This window comes from Phoca vitulina, unplaced genomic scaffold, assembly GCF_004348235.1.
Source record: "Phoca vitulina isolate PV1807 unplaced genomic scaffold, GSC_HSeal_1.0 scaffold16, whole genome shotgun sequence".
Taxonomy (NCBI): Eukaryota; Metazoa; Chordata; class Mammalia; order Carnivora; family Phocidae; genus Phoca; species Phoca vitulina.
This window is the reverse complement of record NW_022589719.1, coordinates 35,460,305-35,478,814: the sequence shown is the minus strand read 5'-3', so window position 1 is coordinate 35,478,814 and position 18,510 is coordinate 35,460,305. Positions and strand designations below refer to the sequence as shown.

At 57.9% G+C, this 18,510-nt stretch overlaps 1 protein-coding gene across 1 annotated transcript in view; it reads left to right on the top strand.

Annotated features, from left to right (window-relative positions):
- SHANK2 (SH3 and multiple ankyrin repeat domains 2) overlaps positions 1–18,510 on the top strand; it is a 477,134-nt gene that overhangs the window by 280,715 nt on the left and 177,909 nt on the right.

Here is an 18,510-nt window from a genome sequence, read left to right as displayed (position 1 = left end):
CACGCACACAGGCCTCGAGCACGCTCGCCGACGTGTGTACGCGGGTGAGCATGCACACGGCCTCGAGCATACTCGCCAGGCCTGCATGGTTTCCCGGTAATGAGACACAGGTGCGTGGCCTCCATCCCCCTCTCCCGGGAGGTGACGTGAGCCCCAGGGCTGTTCCCTCCACGGGGGGTGGGAGGGCCGCTCCCAGCACAGGAAGCCCTGTGTGCTGCACGTGTGCCCGCTGGCTCGTCCCCACAACCCCCAGGAGACAGTGCTTTCTCCATCCCCCGTCATCGTGGGCCGGGTAACAGCACCACCGGCCAGGGGCTCAGACAACGTTCGTCCTCGCGGTTCTGAAGGCTGGGCGTCCAGGGTTTGTATCCGGTGAGGGCTGTCCTCCTGGTTTGCCGAGAGTGAACTCCAGTATGTTCTGCTTCCTGCAGGGACCGTAATCCCGGCACCAGGGCCCGTCCCTCCCGCATGACCTCATCTAACCCTGACCATGTCCCAAAGTCCCCGCCTTCAGATACCGTCCCACAGGGGGTGAGGGCTTCGGGGTGTGGATCGGGGCGCAGAGGAGACGTGACTCGGTCCCCAGCACAGCACAGAGTTTCAGTGCATTCCTCAAGCCCCGTCACCCGTGGGCATCAGGGAGGGACGCAGACGCGGGGCACCGGGACCACATGACACGGAGCTAATCCTTTGCTGTCTCTGGAGGTGGCGACAGGAAGGAGAATGCCCGCGCACGCGTGTGACTTCACGTCCACCTTTGTGCTGGACCGGCTGGGCAGGTGGCAGCCCCCACGTGGTGGCATTTGCACAATACTCTGTGGTTTTCAGGTGCGTTGGTGCACCCAGTGGGTGTGTGGGGGCGTCTGTGGGTCACACACGCCTCTGCCCAGCAGACCCACCGTCTAGCATTCTGTCGCTTTGGTTAGTCCTTGAGAGAGGACCCGGGCTTGCCCGCGCCATGTTCCTGATGGCAAAGCCGCGTCTCCGAGAGCGTGAGACCCAGGCCGGAGGTCATGGATCGGGAAGGACAAGCCCTCCGCCCAGCGCTCTGGGTTCGCCAGTGGCCGGCTGGGGACACGTGGAGGGAGGCGGAGGCTCCCTTTCATGTGTAGCCATGAGCTCCTCACCGTCCTGGGGAGACAGGGTGCCTCCAAGGACACGAGCCTTTGAGATGCCAAGTGCGGAGGGACGTGGGACGTGGGGCTGTACGGGGCTCGTGTGCGCGGTGCTGAGCGCTGTAGAAAGGGGGCCGGTGCTGTTGTGGAAAACCCGCCCGCGCTATTTTTACCCTCCGTCTCTGTCTCTCCGCTGCTGCCTCCCACTGAAATCCCTCCCGGTGAGCGGCAGCAGTGGCCCCCTGGGCCTCCCGCGTGCCAGGCACAGGCTGTTTCTGTGACCTTCTGAGATCAATCAGACCGAGGGCGGAAGGAAGGACACCAGGGAGGCAGGAACCCACGTAGGTCCGAGGGCCCGTAGCCTCCCACTGAGCTGCCAGCCACCAGGATGAGGGGATGGTTCAGGATTTGCTAGGACCCCCAAGTAGAGACGCACGTTGGATGTCCTGGGTGTGAAGCCCACCTCTTTCACAAGCACGGCCGCCCTGGGTGCTCATTCCCCCTGTCAGCTGAGAGCCGAGCCCAGGGCACCTAACGCCCCTCATCCCCAGGAGTGCCGAGGCGGGAGGTGTGGGACGGTGGCACAGAGCTTGGTCGAGAGACCCGCGGTCCAGGTCCAGGTCCACGCTCACCGGGCTGTGTGGCCTTGGCTCAGTTGCTTAACTTCTCTGGGCCCAGATTTCTCACCTCTGATTCTTCTTGGGGCACTGATTCCAGCAAGGTTGGGTGAACAGGATGCGAAGGCTAAGTCATACCGCAAACCAGGCGTGCGTCTGGGCGGCATGGGCCGGGCCACCACAAGGCAACCACACGTACAGGTAACAGGGCGTCTGTGCTTCTCCCCCGAGCAGTAAAAACAGCACCCCGTCTTACAGATCATTCATTCTCACCTCCATCTGACAAATAGAATTGGAACTTGTCCCGGGTCAGGAGGCCAGTGAGTAGCGAAGCCAGGGTCTGGCTCCTGGCGGTCCCTGGGGATGCAGAGAACATTCATTGAGAATTACCACCCTCCCCGCCCCTTTTCCAAGTGACAGGAAGCCTATAGCTCAGAAAGGCAAGCGGTCTCGTCTGAGGCCGCACAACGCGCCCATGGTGGCCATTTAAGAAAAGAAAGCAAGGACAAATGACCAAAAGGAGGGAGGGTCTCCGTTCTTGCCGCTGACACCTCCCTTCTTAAGCAAGGTCACGGGGCAGGGGGAGGAGGAGGACCTCGCTGGGGGGGAGGCATTTCGGCCCCCAGCCCCACACCACGGCCTTGGCCCCCCTCCTGATACAGCTGCTCACCTCCAGCCTTCAAACCCAATCCACGGCGAGTCCCTGGATTTTTTTCCCCAAATCCCTCCATGCCTCCTGAGATCCCAAGCCACCCCCTCCCCCCGGGGGACGCAGGGTCCGGTGAGAGGCATAACCAGGACCCACTTCCCCACAGTGTGCTTCCTTCCCTTTGCCGCTGGGCTTGGCGGGGTCATGTGGCCAAGAGGGACTTGGCTGCCCGCTGTCCACCACAGCACACGGGGCTCTGGAAGTGCCAAGACAGAGGACACACAGAGTGTTACAAATGAGAAAGCAATTACCCGGGATGAGGATGACAAAGCCGCTAAGTGTTACCTCGGCCCCGTGCTAATAGCCGGGTTGAACCATTTTCCTCTACCCGCTAATGGCATGCATAATTGTGCTGGCTTTCCTGGCGTCCTTCACCCGTACGTATTTAGACTAGTGACTGATGCATTGCCATGGAAACCGGCACTAGGAAAAAGAACCATCCCTGGTACAGTGGGAAGTGGAAGGATGCAGGCTCCAATCTGGAGCTTACAACTTGTGTCAAAGAACTGAATTTTCCGCCGATCCAATGTGCGGTCTCACAAAGTCAATTTTGTGAGCCTCCCTGTGGATTAAACGCTCCGGAGCCATCTTTCTTCTCCTTCTGAGTCCTTTTTTCTATTTCTTCTGCAATTTCGACCCCGGAGGGCCGCAACTTTTTTTTGTTTTGTTTTGTTTTGTTTTTTTGTTTCCCTCTTGGATTAACAGACAATAGTAGATGAGGCCAGCTTCGGGGACACGGTCCCCGTGTGGACCCAGCGCGGCAGCGGGACCCGCCTGAGTGAGATGGTCACACCCAGGCTGCAGATGATGGCTGAGAATTCACGGTTCAAGAAGAAAGTTCATTTCGGAGGTACGGTGCCGCCTCCCGAACCCGCTTCGGGGTGGTGTGCCGAGTCTTTGTTCTCTGCCAGAATCGCCGTCCTGGCAGTCCTGCGGGCACTTGCCCAGACGGGGCGGCTGGCTGTGTAGGCTGATCGCTCTGCACTTGGTGTGTTGTTAGAATTACCGTGTATCTGGTGGCTGTGCTTCCCCACAGAAGGCTATTGTTTCCGGAACGGCTCTCTCCTGCTCCCGGTGCGGAAGGGAAAATCAAAGTAGCCGTCAGATCGTGCCAGAGGGCTCAGGCGTCGCGGTCGCTCTTAGAGCCCCCGCGGCTTTTCCATGTTCTCAAGAGCCCCGTGGAGAGGCTGGTGGGTTTTTCAGACCAATTCGGGCGTCTCTGCCTCGGGAAGCAGTGTTGTGAACTCGGAGGGAGGGCACCTGCATTGTGAGTCGGTTCAATGTAAATGCATAGATGGTCCAGGATTCCTGCGTCCTCTCTGACCTGACAAACTGTAGGGGAAGTCCCCAGACTGGTCCAGGGCAGTGTGCCTCCTTCAAAGAAGCCTGGCTCGTTTGGGTTTTTGTTTGGGGGTTTTGGGGGCGGTTTTTTAAATCAAATGGACTGTGTGCTCCTTCGGCATTATAACCCGGGGGACAAGACACCATATGTATTTTCAGATTGCATTCCTTTCTTCAACTTCTGCAGAGGGCCATTGCTGGCTGCTCCCTGTCGCTTGAGGAGACCGCTAGCTCGCGAGAATCTGGCCGGGGGGGATGGGAGGGCTCGGCCACCTGGTCAGAGAAGATGCCGCTCCTTGATGGAGCCCCCTCCCGGGTGGCGCTTTCACATGGGCCGAGAGAAACTGAGCCATGACCTGTCGAGACTCCAGGGACCCCCTCCCAACCCTGGTGCCGGTCAGGGGCCTGTAGCCTCTCTGGGGGTCGCCTGACCTCTCAGCAGGTTGGTGGATTGCAGGGAGTGGGGCTAAGGTCATTGCCGGAGCGGGGGGCATCTCCATGTGATCTGTTAGCGCCATCGGGACCTCTGTGCCCCATCCACCCCGACCTTTCCAGGGGTGAATCCACTGATTCCTGTGACCTCGGACTGTGGTCAGCCCGCTGGGCGGCCCGGCACCAAGCCAGGAGGGCCCCAGCTGCCCTCCCGCACGACAGGGCGGTTTCCTTGAGCTCCACAGGTCTTTCTTCTCCGTGTCCTAGTTCCTAAACCTCAGCTGCCAGCATCCCTAAAAAAGATTGTAAAGAACTAAAAAGAATCCTCCCGCCCCCAGTCCGTTCCTGGGTTTAAATCCAGCTCTGCTGCTCAAGCTTGCGGTGCCCTTGGCCCTGGCACTTCACCTTCCTGGGCCACGTGGGGGCGGGGGCGGGGCGGCCCTGCCTCGGGGGAGGGGTGTCCTAACCTGCTGTGGGTCACCCTTCCACAGTGGTGGCTCTGACTCTCGAGGGCTTGGTGCCACTGCTGTGCCAGGCCAGGGAGGCGGCCCTGAGACTGGGCATTCCATGGGGTCAGCTCCTGGGTGGAGGCAGCGTGCGAGGGAAGCGAAGCATCGTGCCCAGCAGCCATCCAGATGTCCTGGCACGACAAAGAGACCAGGCCTCTGCTCCCTGTGGGCCCAGCTGCTGGATGCAGGGCCAGGAAAGTCTTTCTGAGATCCTTGCCTGCCTTCGAACACGCTGCCCCTCCGCCAGGGTCCCCTCAACCCTGGGGCCAGAGGTGCGGCGGCCTCCCCCAGGCACCCCTGGCCAGTGAGGGCTTGTCTGAATGCAGAGGGAGGGAAACGGGGTGTCCTTGGCATGGACGTGCCGGCCGAGCTTGGCGACAGCACGCCACACGGGCACCCGGTCCTTCATGGACTATAATTTCCACTGAAAAAGCCCCACTCCTCTGTGTATTGGTATAAACGCTTCCACTTAGCCGCCTGGGCCGATTTAAAAAAAAAAAAAAATTCTAATTACTACAGAGTAGAAACCAGCTCATTGACAGCCAATTTGGGGAGGGTGGGGATCGGTCGACAGTGCCAGGAACCGGGCTCAGCTTCCCGTCCAGCGGCGTCGGGCCCAGGAGCTGCAAGACGGGGACGGCTGGGCGACACAGGACTGCAGACCCCCCACCATGAGCTCCGGGTGCCGGGGGCGCTCCTCCCGAGCTCGCAAACGCAGGGGATCAGGGCAGGGGAGCAGAGGGTTGGGAGGAGGGTCCCTATGGTGTGACCTTGGGCAAGCCCCTGCCCCTTCTCAAATGGAGGTCCTTAGCCCGAAAGCCTGTGATTCCAGGAGCTTCCTACATCCCCGAATGATTCTCAACTCCAGCATTGTAAAAGGCGTCCACGGGGAGCTCTTCATCCCTGAGATTTATCTTTTTAAAACGGCTGCGGGGGTGCAGTGCCCTGACCTTTAGCCATGGAGCCAGGGTTTGGACGAGCCAGGTGACCTTGGCAAGTGTCCGGTCGCACCTGACTCTCTCCTGGCAGACAGACTTGCTTCGTGGCGCTGCTGTGTGGTTGTAGCAGAGGGGCTAAGGGAACGCCCAAAACCAGTTCCGTCACCCGGGAGCGGTGTACTGGGGACGTCATTCACCCTTCTGGGCCTCGGTTTCCTCCTCTGTGTCTTGCCTTGTGGAGGGGGGGCACCTGTTGATGACCAAACATAAGACGTGGCTTTGGGACGGTGCTGGGTCGGCTTCCAGAGACAAACACTGGAGCGTGTCACCTAGCCACGCAGACCCATCTATCCTGCCCCACGTCGTCGCCATCCCCAGGTGACGGTGTGGCTCTGATATTCCACGGTCCTGGAGGGAAAGGGGGACGTGCCCTGGGGAGGGCTGGTTCGGGAAGGAGTCTGGGAAGATGGTGCTCTCGGTCCCCCAGCTCCCCGTGGAGGTGCCGGTGAGTGTCTGTCAGAGGATGAAGGAGCTCAGCACAGGGCAGAGGGACTACTCCACGCCCAGGTGTGCAGGGCAGGGCGGGGCAGGACCACCAGCTCCGGAGCTGGGTCACCTGGGCTGCAGCCCCCGTCCTGCTCAGCCTTGATGTCTCTCACTTCCTCACCTGTGCGGTGGAGGACGGGCTAGCTGGGACCACCCAAAGGAGCTCAAGCATTTTGCACTTGAAACAGCGCATGGTGCATGGGGAGGGCCAGGTAAACATCCCCTACAGTGGAATGACAGGTGACAGCTATCAATGGAGGGGGACAGTGATGGCAGCGGGATGCGCCCCGCGCCTGGGGTCACCTCCCTCCTGTCCCCTTCCTCGAGCCCTGTCTCGGGGGCTGGCCTCTCCCTCCATCGGGTCGTCCCGCATTCTGACCATGTGCTGAGCCTCCCAGCTGAGCCACAGCCCTCGCACCCGGGTGCCCTTGGCTGCCTGGCACGGAAACTCACCTCTCCTATGGATTGGTGGATGAAGCCGGGGCCAGCGGGCCTCGGGGCATGGGCGCACAAGCCCCGTGGCCTCAAGGGGCCCCATGGGGCAAAAAGACTGCTTCGTAAAGTTGTAATTACAGAAGCAGTTTTCTGCTCACGCAGTAGCACAAGCACTGCGTAATTCCCAGGCTGTCCTCTGTGAGCTTACAGTGTGACCGGCAGTCCCCCAGGGATGGCTGAGAAGACACAGCGGTCCTGGGGGGGTCCAGCTCTCACACGTGATTGCTGTTTATCAGGGAAGGAAAATCGGCCCACGGGCCACACCTTCGCCTTTGCCTCTGGCTTTTGGAGTTTGTAGATTTGGTGACCGCATGGTGCCTGAGTGTTTAGGACCCGTGACGTGTGCCCTGGAGGGTGGGCGGGGGCGGGCACTCCCCGTGCCCAGGCACCCTCGTGCCAACTTTAAGGGAACTCAGGGCACATGGTTATTGGAGAAGTGCCAACTTGAAGGGAACTCAAGAAAACCTTGCCACTGGGTCCTTGCCCAGCTGTGTCCGCGCTGGGCTGGTGTGCCCCGACCTAGAGAGGAGGGGAGAATGGAGCGGATGACACACACCACACGCGTGTGTGCACAGGCTGGGGACGGACGGAGCAGTGCTGGGGGAGCTGGGAATAAACAGAATCCAATGACTCAGTTGCTTATTGACCATAACCCAGCACAAATGTGGTTTCAGCTACTGGAAACCCAGGTGTCGGGGGTGGGGTGGGGGAAAGGGCTGCCCCTGTGCAGAGCCCAATTCTGTTAGTTGATGGAGGAATCGTGCAGGGGGCTGCCAAGCACGGAGCGAACCACCTCACGTCTGAGATAAGGACCACTCCCCCAACGTGCACGGCGCAGGTGGAGTGTCTGAGGAGCTGAGCACGCACCTTGGCTCTCGCCGTCATTCAGAGTCAGAACTTGAACGCCACACTCTGTCTTGCTCCTGCAAACAGGGAAATGCATTTTCTGGCAAACCAACTTCTCTTTCACGCGGGTTTTCTGACCGGGAAGCGAGATCCTGAGTTCAACTAACTCGGATTTAGGTACTCTGAGCAGGTCTGGCTCAACTGGGCTCTATTGAGGTATGGTCTCTTTGTGGTTGTGGGGGGCAGAGTCATGGTCCCCACAGACGTCCACGTCCTGATCCCTGGATCCCGGGACTACGTTCAGAGGCATGGCAGAGGGGAGGGGAGGTCACAGAGGGAGTGAAGGTTGCTAGTTGCTGACTTTAAGATAGGGAGATTAGCCGGGAGGGCCCCGTGTAATCCCAGCAGTCTCTAAGCGGGGGAGGGAGGCACACAGTTCAAACGAGAGCGATGGCACTTAAGGACTCGGCCCAGCGCTGCTTTGCAGATGGAGGACGGGGCCCCGAGCCAAGGAATGCGGGCGCCTCTAGAAGCTGGAAGACGCAAGGGGACGGACTCTCCCTGGAGCCCACCCCCCTCCCTGCAGGGAACACAGCCCTGCCCACCCTTGTATCCTAGCCCGGTCAGATCCGTGCTGGATTTCCAACCTCCGGACCTCGACGAGAAAACATGTGTGTCGTGGTAGGCCACGAGGCTTGTGGTAGTTCATTACAACAGCCACAGGGCAGGAGCACGCCCTCCGCCGTGAGGCCACGTGGCACGCGCTCCGCTGTAAGAACAGTGTCCTTACTTTGTCCTCCTTTCCCCTGCGGGGCCAACACCAAGGACCACGAGGTGCTCCATAAATGTTCTGCGGCTGATGTCGTGAATAAACGCCTGAACTTGGCTAGCCACTGATCTGGGTGGGATTAGTGTACTTCCATGTTGCAGTTCCGTGGCCCTGTGAGTGTCTCGCAAGTGCGGCCCGATGTCCACGCCCGGCGGCGGCTGGGGTCAGGCGAGGGTGGGAGGTGGTCCCCGCAGCCCCTGCCGACCCGACCCCACACGCCAGTGCCCAGCCTGCCTGCCTTTGTGCCCACTTCCGGCATCTCCCTGCATTCCTCTCTGCTTCTCCTGCTTTGCAAGGAGCCCGTTGGCATCTTTGGTTTTAAAAAAGAAAAGTTATTTCTGTCTTCATCCCCATTGGTAATCTCTTTCCTCCTTGTGGTTCCGATTCTGCATTTGGCTCGCCAGCCTGGGGTGTAGCCCGAGTGGTGTCTGATTTAAAACCCGCTGGAGATCACAGGAGCCTGTGGGAGGGCGGCGTGTGGATGCGCAGCGCCGGGGGCTTGGAGTGGGACGGCCCAGCCACCTTGCTCTGCCCGGTGTCCGGAGCCCTGTGACATGGCAGGAGGCTGCCGGGCCGCATCTGACTCGGTGCCAGCCCGGAGGAGGCACCCAGCACGCAGAACTTTGATGATGGCTGGGCTAGGGGCTCCCCCCTGCTCAGGTGTCCCCCGCTGCAGTTTTTGCCTTTTTGGGTGAGGGGCCAAGAAGGGGGGCCAGAGAGGACCTGGATTCCAGGGGAATGAGGGACACGGGATGCGTCACGGGCTTCACGGTTCCTTCTTTTTGTGTCTCTGTCTGTCTCTGTCTTTCTCTCCCCTTTTGGTGGGATGGAAACTAAATCTTCAGAGAAATAGAAAGCAGAACTCCGAATGCACGAAACCCCAGTTCTGTGCATTTTCCGTGCTGACGTAAGGGACTGCAGGCTCAGTGGCTCCCAGCACCACCTGCTGAGCTCACGGTGCCAGCGGTCAGTGGCGCGGGCAGGCTCGCCTGGCTTCTGTGCTTGGTCTCGGGGCCCTCATCGGGGTGTCAGCCCGGATGGGCTTTTCAGCTGGTGCTCCCCCCACGCGCTGCCCCCCACGCGCTGAGTTGGCAGCAGGACTCTGTCCCCGGGATCTACGGGACGGGGGACCCCGTGTCCTTGCTGACCACCCTCCAGGGGCCACTCTCAGCTCTAGTGGGTCACCCACAGTCTGGCTTCTGTGGCCCCTCCATCCTCACACCAGCCAGGGGTCGAATCCCCTGCTTCCCCTCCAGCCACAGTGGAGAAATGGTTTTCTCCTGGAGTTAGATTCGTCCCAGCCCCGGATGGCGTCCCTTTGCTGTAGAACCTGACGTTGTCCAGGGGGTGAGGCCAGGGCAAAGGTCACAGACCGTGGCAGCTTCCTGTGCCCCTGGCAGGGATCTCCTTCCAAGCAGTGCTGTCTCCAGCATCTGGAGAGAAATAGCCTCCTCTCCCGCTCCGTTCCGCGGCCCAGAGGGGACACCTGTGTGCCGCCTCTAAAGTGACCCTTCCTGGTTCACAGTGGCCCCGGCCGCCACTCACCCTTGCCTTCGGAGCTTGTTCTAGGAAGTCAGCCATGCGCCAGCCTGCCTGGGACCCCGGGGCCGTCTCCCCGTGTTCTCAGGGCTTGGGCTGCGCTTCCTGGCAGAATTTAGTTCTTTGCGTTCACCTCTGGACTGGCCTGTTCAGGAATCACACAAACTTGAATTCTTCTTTCTCGTTTTGAAAACCTACCCCGGCGTTCCGCAAAGGAGCTGTAAGTCAGTGCTCCTTCTGTCCCTCCTCCTGAAGACACGTGCATGGTCTCGCAACAGCTTCTGAGCTGGTCGTCCATAAACCAAGTAAATTTGGGGAACGGCACGTGGGGAACAGGGCGGAAAGCTCAGTGTGTTATCCTATGTGATCCCCGCATCGTGACGGGTGAACTGAGATGGTGCAGCCCGGAAGGGTTTCTGGTCCTTGCGGTTAGTCTCCGGCCCGCGGCCGATCCCAGGCTCTTTCTCACAGAGAGGGGAGACAGAACCCCTTGTGGGTCCAGTGTCCCTCGTCTGGTCATTTTAACTTCTCTGAGACCACGGGTGATCGAGGGATGTGGGCATGCCTTGAGGGCCGTGGAGGGGTGTGCCGGCTCTGCGGGTATTTGGAGCCATGGAGGGGTGATCGTCACTGTAAATGCCGGTATCGCAAACTGGAGACAGGGGTGTCCCAAGCCCTGCAGTGGACAGGCCGCCAAGCCAGGCCCTGGGGACACTGTCACGGTCCACTTGGGTCACTACAGTTTCTATGCAGAGCAATAGAAAAACTGGAAGACCGTGCCCTTTTGGTTGCAAGAGCCCTAAAACCTGCGTGAGCTGGGCTACATGAAAAAACATACTCGATTGTAAGGATGCGGGGACTTTCCTGGACCCCGAGGGCAAAAGGCATGGCCCAGCCTCCCCTGGTTCGGGAAGCAGGGTCCGGAAGCAGCATGGGCCTTGCCGGGAGCCGGGCCAGCTCAGCCGGCTCTCTGCAGGGTCGCCCGTGCTCTGCCGCTGCCCCTCTCCGTTCCCCATGGTGACGGCCTTGGTGCTCTCTTCCGACAGGAAGTGGAGACCGCCCCACGTCAGCTCCACATTCCCAGGAGAGGGTCTGATGGGCAGCTCCTGAGGTCCCACGTACAGATACGGTTTGTGGGGTGTGTGGGGGGGTCTTCCTCCATCCTGGGGGACAGACAGGAAAGCCCAAGGTGGACTCCTGGAGCACAACATAACCAGAGTCCCAGACAGCCTGCACGGGGTCCATTTACAAGTGCACGTGTCCCCACAGGGCTGTCACACCCTGCTGCCGGCCCCTATCACAGATGAGGAAACCGAGGCTTGGAGAAGCGCTTTCCAGCCCAGCCGCGCAGCCGGCAAGGGGCTGGGCTCACGATTGCCGTGTTAAAGACAGGCCTCTGTGCCCTTCCTCGCGTGCCTCTCCTATGAATGGGCACCTGTGAGCAAGGGCGCCACCCCCACAGAGGGCATCTCCTCCCCGTGAGGGCATGTCCTGACCTGAGAGCCCTCGTCCCCGCCACACTGGCCTCTGAACTACCTGCTGGCCCTTCAGAATCTCTGCAAATTTTTTTGAGAATGTTGCTTTCCTGGTTTCTGCTTCCAGAACCGGTCACCCTCAAGGACCCGAGGCCATTAGAATCTCCCCAGATGCCCCCTCTTGGCTTCCGTGCCGAGCTTTTCCGGATCCTCTTCCCAGCAGCCCTGCGTAAGGGGCTATTTTAAATGCGGACACTCTGAGGCTTGTCATGCAATCTGTCACCCTTTCATGAGTCGCGAGAGGTATATGGAATGGGATTTCTAGATTTTTCTCTTTCAGTGTAGATTTTTCTAGGCTATGCTCAGAAAGACGCTTCTGGGGTGTGTCCACCTAAACCCTGCCTGTGTGGGGCGCCCGGGTGCATGGCCCTCTCCTGGGAAAGGGTTAGCCGCCAGCCGCATGGTTGGCGGAAGGGAGGTGCCTCGTTGAGAAGTCGCAGACTCTGCGGTCATTCCATCCTGCGGTCGGCTTTGTAGCTGAGAAGCTGAGGCCCAGAGAGGCGGAGTGAGGAGGGCCCACGTTGTCAACGTCAAGGTCGGGACTAGAACTCTGTTGTCTCCGTGTGCAGGGCAGGCTGCTTCCGCCCCAGCTGTCCCCAGGAAGAGCAGGGGCCAGCACGCTGTGCTCCAGCCTCGACCTGTCACCGTCCGACCTGAGGACATGAAACTGTCAACAGTGAATAGGGGCCAAGGGGCCAAGGGCATGGGGTTTTTACCCCCTCTGTGCACCAGGCTGCATTGTAGGAGCCGGGGCTCCAGTGGCGCAGTGGGATTTGAGCTGGGGAGAGCGCATCCCAGAGAGAGTCCAGCAAGTGCAGAGGTCCTGAGGTGCAGACAAGCTCGTCATTTGCAAGGAAAAATGAGGTGCCTACTATGTCAGGAGTGAGGTGATGGAGGAGGGAAAGCGTGGGAGTTGAGGCCACACAGTGTCAGGCCTGTGTCCCCCAAGGGCACTTGGATGTGCCTCTCATTCCATGGGAAGTTGTTGGAAAACAGTAAGCAGCACAGTGGCATCCCCCTAATTTTTACATTTCTTAAAGCTCCCTCTGCTCTATAGAGAGTAGATTGGAGACGGGACAAGCGTGGAAGCAGGGAGACTGAGGCTCCTGCACCAGTCCAGGCAAGAGCTGATGTTCACTCAGACAAGGGTGGAGGGACTGCTGCATGGAAGACCTGGTAGAGTATCTGCTGCATGAACACTGGGCCTGGCGCTGGCCAAGGAGGGGGGCCTGGTTGCAGGCGACTTGGTTCTTGACTATAAGAAGCTTCAGACTTGAGCAAAACATGGAATGTACGGGCTCCTGTGGGAGAGAAGGCCATGCACAGTCTGCGTCAGTCAGCTAGGTAAAGCTGCAGTAACAAATAGGTCCCTAATCTTAATGACCTAAAACCACAGAGGTTTATTTCTCATGCCACATGTCTGTCATGTATCCCAGGGGGCTCACTGGGGTACCCAGGCTGGTGGAGCAATCACCATCTCAGATGTTTGGTCACCATGCCCCAGGGCAAAAATCAATGCTGGGGGCAGGGGGCGGTCTCACACTGGGGACTCGATGCTCCATCTATCCAAGAAGTGACATAGGTCACTTCTCGAAACTCATTGACCCAAACTAATTTCAAGGATTTCCAGCCAAGCCAAGGTCCCCTTCCTCAGCATTCAGCCCTCAGAACATCTCAGAAAAAAGCCAGCAGGTCCTGTGTGGGCCATGGGTCCCTCGGTACTAATGATGGGGTCCAGGAGAGTCCGGCACAGTGCCTGGGCCAGCCTGGGGCACAGCTGTTCTCGTGGTGACCGGGGTGCCAGGCCCCTCGAGAGGTAGCACCTCCAGGACCCCCACATGGAGAAGGGAGCAGTCTTCTCCCCGGGGAAGGGATGCAGGCACCCAAACTCAGTGTATGCACCACACCTTGGGGGGCTGTTTCCCGGCCGTTGGATGCAGCGTGGCAAACGATGAAATGCATTACTGCATCCTTCTGAACTTTTTCAGCTGTAACAATGGTAAGCGACATTGCTGAACAGTCAGGCAGAGCTGTGGGTTGCCTGCAGGGCTCCGGACCATGTCACCAGGGCAGTCGGTCACTTCCTCCCCACCAGCTCCTCTACTCTCCTCGGTGTGACTCATTCTCACGCAGCGTTTCCCCCACGGTGGCATCAAAAGTAGAAATAGCAGCAGCAAGAGTAGGACTCCATTGTCCAGCCTGGGTCACGTGCCCCTCCCCTGTGCTAGGCACCTGCTGTGGTCGAAGGAACAGCCGGCCAGGCTCCCTTGCCGAACACCGGAGTCCAGGGCCGGGCAGTGGAGGTGCGGAGGGGCTGGGCAGCCTCACTTGACCACATGGCTGGCTTTGGTAAGGGCTGACCCCAAGAACAAGGGAGGCACAGCCCAGGAGAAGGGGAATGTCTTTGCACATGGACTGGGAAGGGTGTGGCTGGCCGGTCACGTCAATGCAAATGGAAGGCAGAGGGTGATGGTGCAGGATGGAGGGTAGAAGCAGATGTGGGGGCCCTGAGGGTTCTTGTTGGGACCCTCTGGAGGACTCGTGGACTTCTGACCACACCCACGAGCCCGGAGTGAGCTATGGTGGTTGTGGAAGTGACCAGGTCGGCCAACCTGCAGTCTTCAAATATGTGTGTCCGTGTCCATATCCAAATGACGGGCGGGGTCTGTGCCCCTTCCTTCCTTGGGTCCGCTCGGAGCCCCAGGTCTGTCCCATGGAGGACACCCGTTCCTTTATTCAATCTTGAGATGGGCACAGGACCCCCCCAGTGCCTGCCCTTAACAATGCCCTGTAGCTGGGGTTTCGAGACAGACCTCACTTGGCCACAGCCCTGCAGGACTGAGGCATTCTGGGAGGTTTGGGGCAGCAGCACAGGCTCCTCAGCCCCCAGCGTGGCATGTGGGGCCTCCTCTCCTGCCCCCAGTGCTGGGCAGGTGCAGGGCAGACCCAGAGGCACACGGGGTGGGGGTGGGGGGCGTTCCCAGCACAGGCATGGGGAAGGGGCACAGCCCCTCTGGATGCTGGGCTGGCCTCGAACCTCCGGCTTCTCCTCCCCTTTGCCCAGCCCACGGTGTTTCCTTGGTGACTCACGTTTGCATCAGTGACTCCTGGGAAGGGGTCAGCCCAGGCGGCCGGCAGCCCCCGCCTCCCTGCGCAATGACAGCAGGTCCCAGCTTGCCAGCAGAGGCCAAGCCTGGTGGTGACATGAGTGGCCCACTGTGACAGTGGGGAAGCATCCTGAGAGCAATCTAGCCCACCTTCTCTCTTTCCAGGTCAGAAACTAAGGCCAGGCAAGGGCAGGTCCACAGGATGTGGTGTCTAGCCTCAGAGCCCACATCCCTCATCACTGAACTCTGCTACTTCTGTAAATCGGGAGCAAGGCATCCAGTTACCACTGGGTTCTGTGTGAAGGCCAAATAGGGTGGGAAACTTCATTTTAATGGAGCGAAGAGAGAACTTAGTAGAACTGCTGTAATAATAATAATGATTAGGATGGGGTGATGGTGATGATGGTGATGATGGTGGTGATGGTGGTGGTGATGATGGTGATGGTGGTGGTGATGATGGTGGTGGTGATGATGGTGATGATGGTGATGGTGGTGATGATGATGTTGGTGATGATGGTGATGATGATGGTGATGACCATGATAGTGTTAATGGTGGTGATGAAGGTGGTGGTGATGATGATGGTGATGATGGTGGTGGTGGTGATGATGATGGTGATGATGGTGGTGGTGATGATGATGAAGGTGATGGTGATGCTGGTGATGACCATGATGGTGGTGATGGTGGTGATGATGATGATGGTGATGATGGTGATGGTGATGATGATGGTGATGACCATGATAGTGTTAATGGTGGTGATGAAGGTGGTGGTGATGATGATGAAGGTGATGATGGTGGTGGTGGTGATGATGGTGATGACCATGATGGTGTTAATGGTGGCAATGATGTGTCCCTCAGTACCTCTTCTCTTATCTTTGGGGCCATATCTGAGAGCAGAAGTGTGACTGTGTCCGGGAGCCAGAGGACAGGAAAGACCTGTGCAGTGGGAGGTTTTCATAAAGCAGGTCTTTCTAAGGGTCTCTTTTCTCTAATAAGATAATTGAGGTGGCAGAAGGAAATCTATTGTTTTCAATGTTCTTACTGAGCCAGAATAAAAACTTGGTAAATCTTATGTCAGTCTACATTCTTCCCTCTTTTGTTTAAATTTTATTGGTCCATGAAATCCCAAAGTCTGGGAACCACTGGCTGACCTAGCCTAGAAATGGATCCCTTTCTGAAACACACACACACACACACACACACACACACACGTTCGCTGCATGCTCTCTGCTGCTGGAATCCACAACTTCTGACTTCAGCCAGAGGCCGGCACCAATCATCTCTCAGTGCCCAACACTTCCCTAGACAACCAGCAGAGAGCTGCCTACATAGGGCTTAAGCAAGCGAGGTAATTAAGAATAATAATAGCAGCTTACAGCCAGTCCCCAGTAGCTTTGTGAGCTACTCTGCGTAACACAGTGAGGCTCAAATCCTACATATCCCTTCAGGGCCTGGCGCATATGGGGCCCCCACACAGATGTCACAGGGCTGAGCTGGCCAGATGCGTTGCCTGGCCCATGTCCTTCCTCCATACAATCATCTGACTGCTGACGCCCTTAGCCCAGACCACAGAAGGTCCACGTCCTCAGGCTCTGTCTTCACCCCATCCCCAGGATTCTGAGCTCCAGATTGCAGAGCTAAGTCCCCACCCCCTATGAGTCTCCTAGTGCCTGCATGTGGGGCACAGGACCTGTCTCCCCTGTGGGCTTGATAAATGACTCGAATTGCACATATGCATGCTGTAGAAGCCGGGAAGGAGGGCAGCAGGACGCAAAACATCTGGGCACATTTTGTCCAGATGCCAAACACAGAAGAGGTGCATGAAGCTTGGCTGGACCAGTGCCCAGCCCAGCGATGGCCCCATGTACTCAGGCTACTCCAATGGTGTACGGTGTGTTTTCTTTGCTAATTATACAGTAGGTCACTTAGATTAGGTGGACAAGCACTTGCACTGTGCATCTACTAGGGGTTAGGCATGGCGGGTGCGGTGTGATAGAGGCCAGCCCCCACCCTTGGGCACAGTAGAGAACATGGGGACTTGGACCCCCTCCAGGGGTCAGTTATTGTGGTCTAGTGGTCTGAGCCTGGGCCTGGAGCCCATCTTCCAGCTTGGGTACTCATCCTGACCCTGCCATTTAGTGAATGTGTAACTTTGTCTTGACAGCCTTACCATCTCCAGCCATAAAGTGGGCACAGTCCCACCTCCCTTGCTGGGCTGGCATGACCAGTGAGTGGCTGAGCCCAGATGACCAGACCATAGCACAGGGGAAGGACTCCATAAATGTTAGTGATGATGCAGCAGGGACACATGGAGCACAGAGAGAGAGGGGCCAGCTCCCATGGGGGGAACCCCCAAAGTCCTGAGCAGGATTGGAAAGGTGGCTGGATGTGGTTGAGCCTGCAAAGCAGCACACACCCCCTCAGTGGGGGTCATGAGGGTCCAGGAAGGGAATACAGGAACGGCACTTGGAACAGGGCCTGGTATACAGTAAGTGCTCAATTAGTGTTTGCGATGACAGTGGTGATGATGATGTTGCTGTTCATGGAATTGTACATTTTGGGTTGTTGGAGTATCGGGTTAGGGATGGGAAAGGCATGGGGAGGCAGGTGGGAGTCAAGTCCCAGAGGACCCGCCTGCACATCAGTTAATCCAGTGTTAACTGCTGTACCAGTGAGTCCTTCAAGTGTGGCCTGATGAATAGAAGTCTAATTGTTGCTCACTTCAACAGTTCAATATATGGAGACCTGGGCATCTTGTGGGAACCCTAGAGGGTTCCAGCATCCTGTAGACCCCAGGGGTCCTAGCTCTGAGCTGGGCAAAGCCGCAAGAGAGGGTAGGGAAGCACACTGGCTTCCATAGATGCCAAGCTTGGAAGAGACCCCCCCCCATCATCCTCGCAATGGAATGTCCCATTCCATTGCTCACATTCCATTGGTGGGAAGTGCTCATGTGGCCTTTCCAGGGTGCAAGGGAAGCTGGGAAATGTAGTCCTGGGCTGGACATCCGCTCCTCCCATCCCCCAAAGGCAGCTCCATACTGTAGAGAAGGTGAGCATGCATTTTTGCTGAACTAGCTGCCTCCGGGCGTAAAAGGAGCCGAGAAGGACTATGCTGACCTTCCTCAGTATGCTCACGTGCACTCACTTTTGAACTGGAAATGTGCTTTGGGGGTTTGAATACAAGCACGTTCACCTGGGAATGTGGATTGACCACAGAGAGGGTTACAGAAGTTACATGAGATTTTGAGCCATTTTCTTGAAGCCAATCACATAATTCCTCTGTGTTTTTTCCAGGGTTTAGGAAGGAGATTGTCCAGGAGATTTTATTTGCAGGGGGCAATATCTGAACAGTAAAATCACAGCCGAATTTCTTGTATTCGTGTGGTGGTGGTTTTCTCCCTGCGGCCCTGAGCAATCTGCTAAATCTAATTGCATCGCTCATATCATGTCCCGTGAAATTTACATCCAAACCTGCTGAGTAAGAGAAGCAGACGGAGGACTTAATTAGGAACGTGAATCACATTTGGGGTTTTGTGTGTTTGTTTGTTTTTTAGGAAAGAGCAACTATCACCAGAAAAGTAACAATCAGCATTCTTCTCCCAAAAGGCGGTCATCTTCAAATTTGCTGGAAGGCCCAGCAGCACTTGAGAATACCGTTCTGGAGGGCTCCCTGGGCCAAAGGCGCGCTGCTATTCTGACTTAAACCACAGGGCCGTCTTCTTTGCAGAGAGCTTCCTCCTGCTCCCTCCTCGAGCCCAGGACCCAGGATTCTGCCTCCGTTTTGGAATGGAGCTCCTGACTCTTCAGAAGTCGGCCGTGGGGCTCATATGCGTTCCTCAGATTTTGCAAAGTCAGCTCCCAGAACGAGGCCTTCTCTTCCTCCCAGATCTTTCCCCAGGAGAGCGGGTCTGGCGCTTCATAGGTCAGATAAATGAGAGGCCTGGCCGGCCTCGCT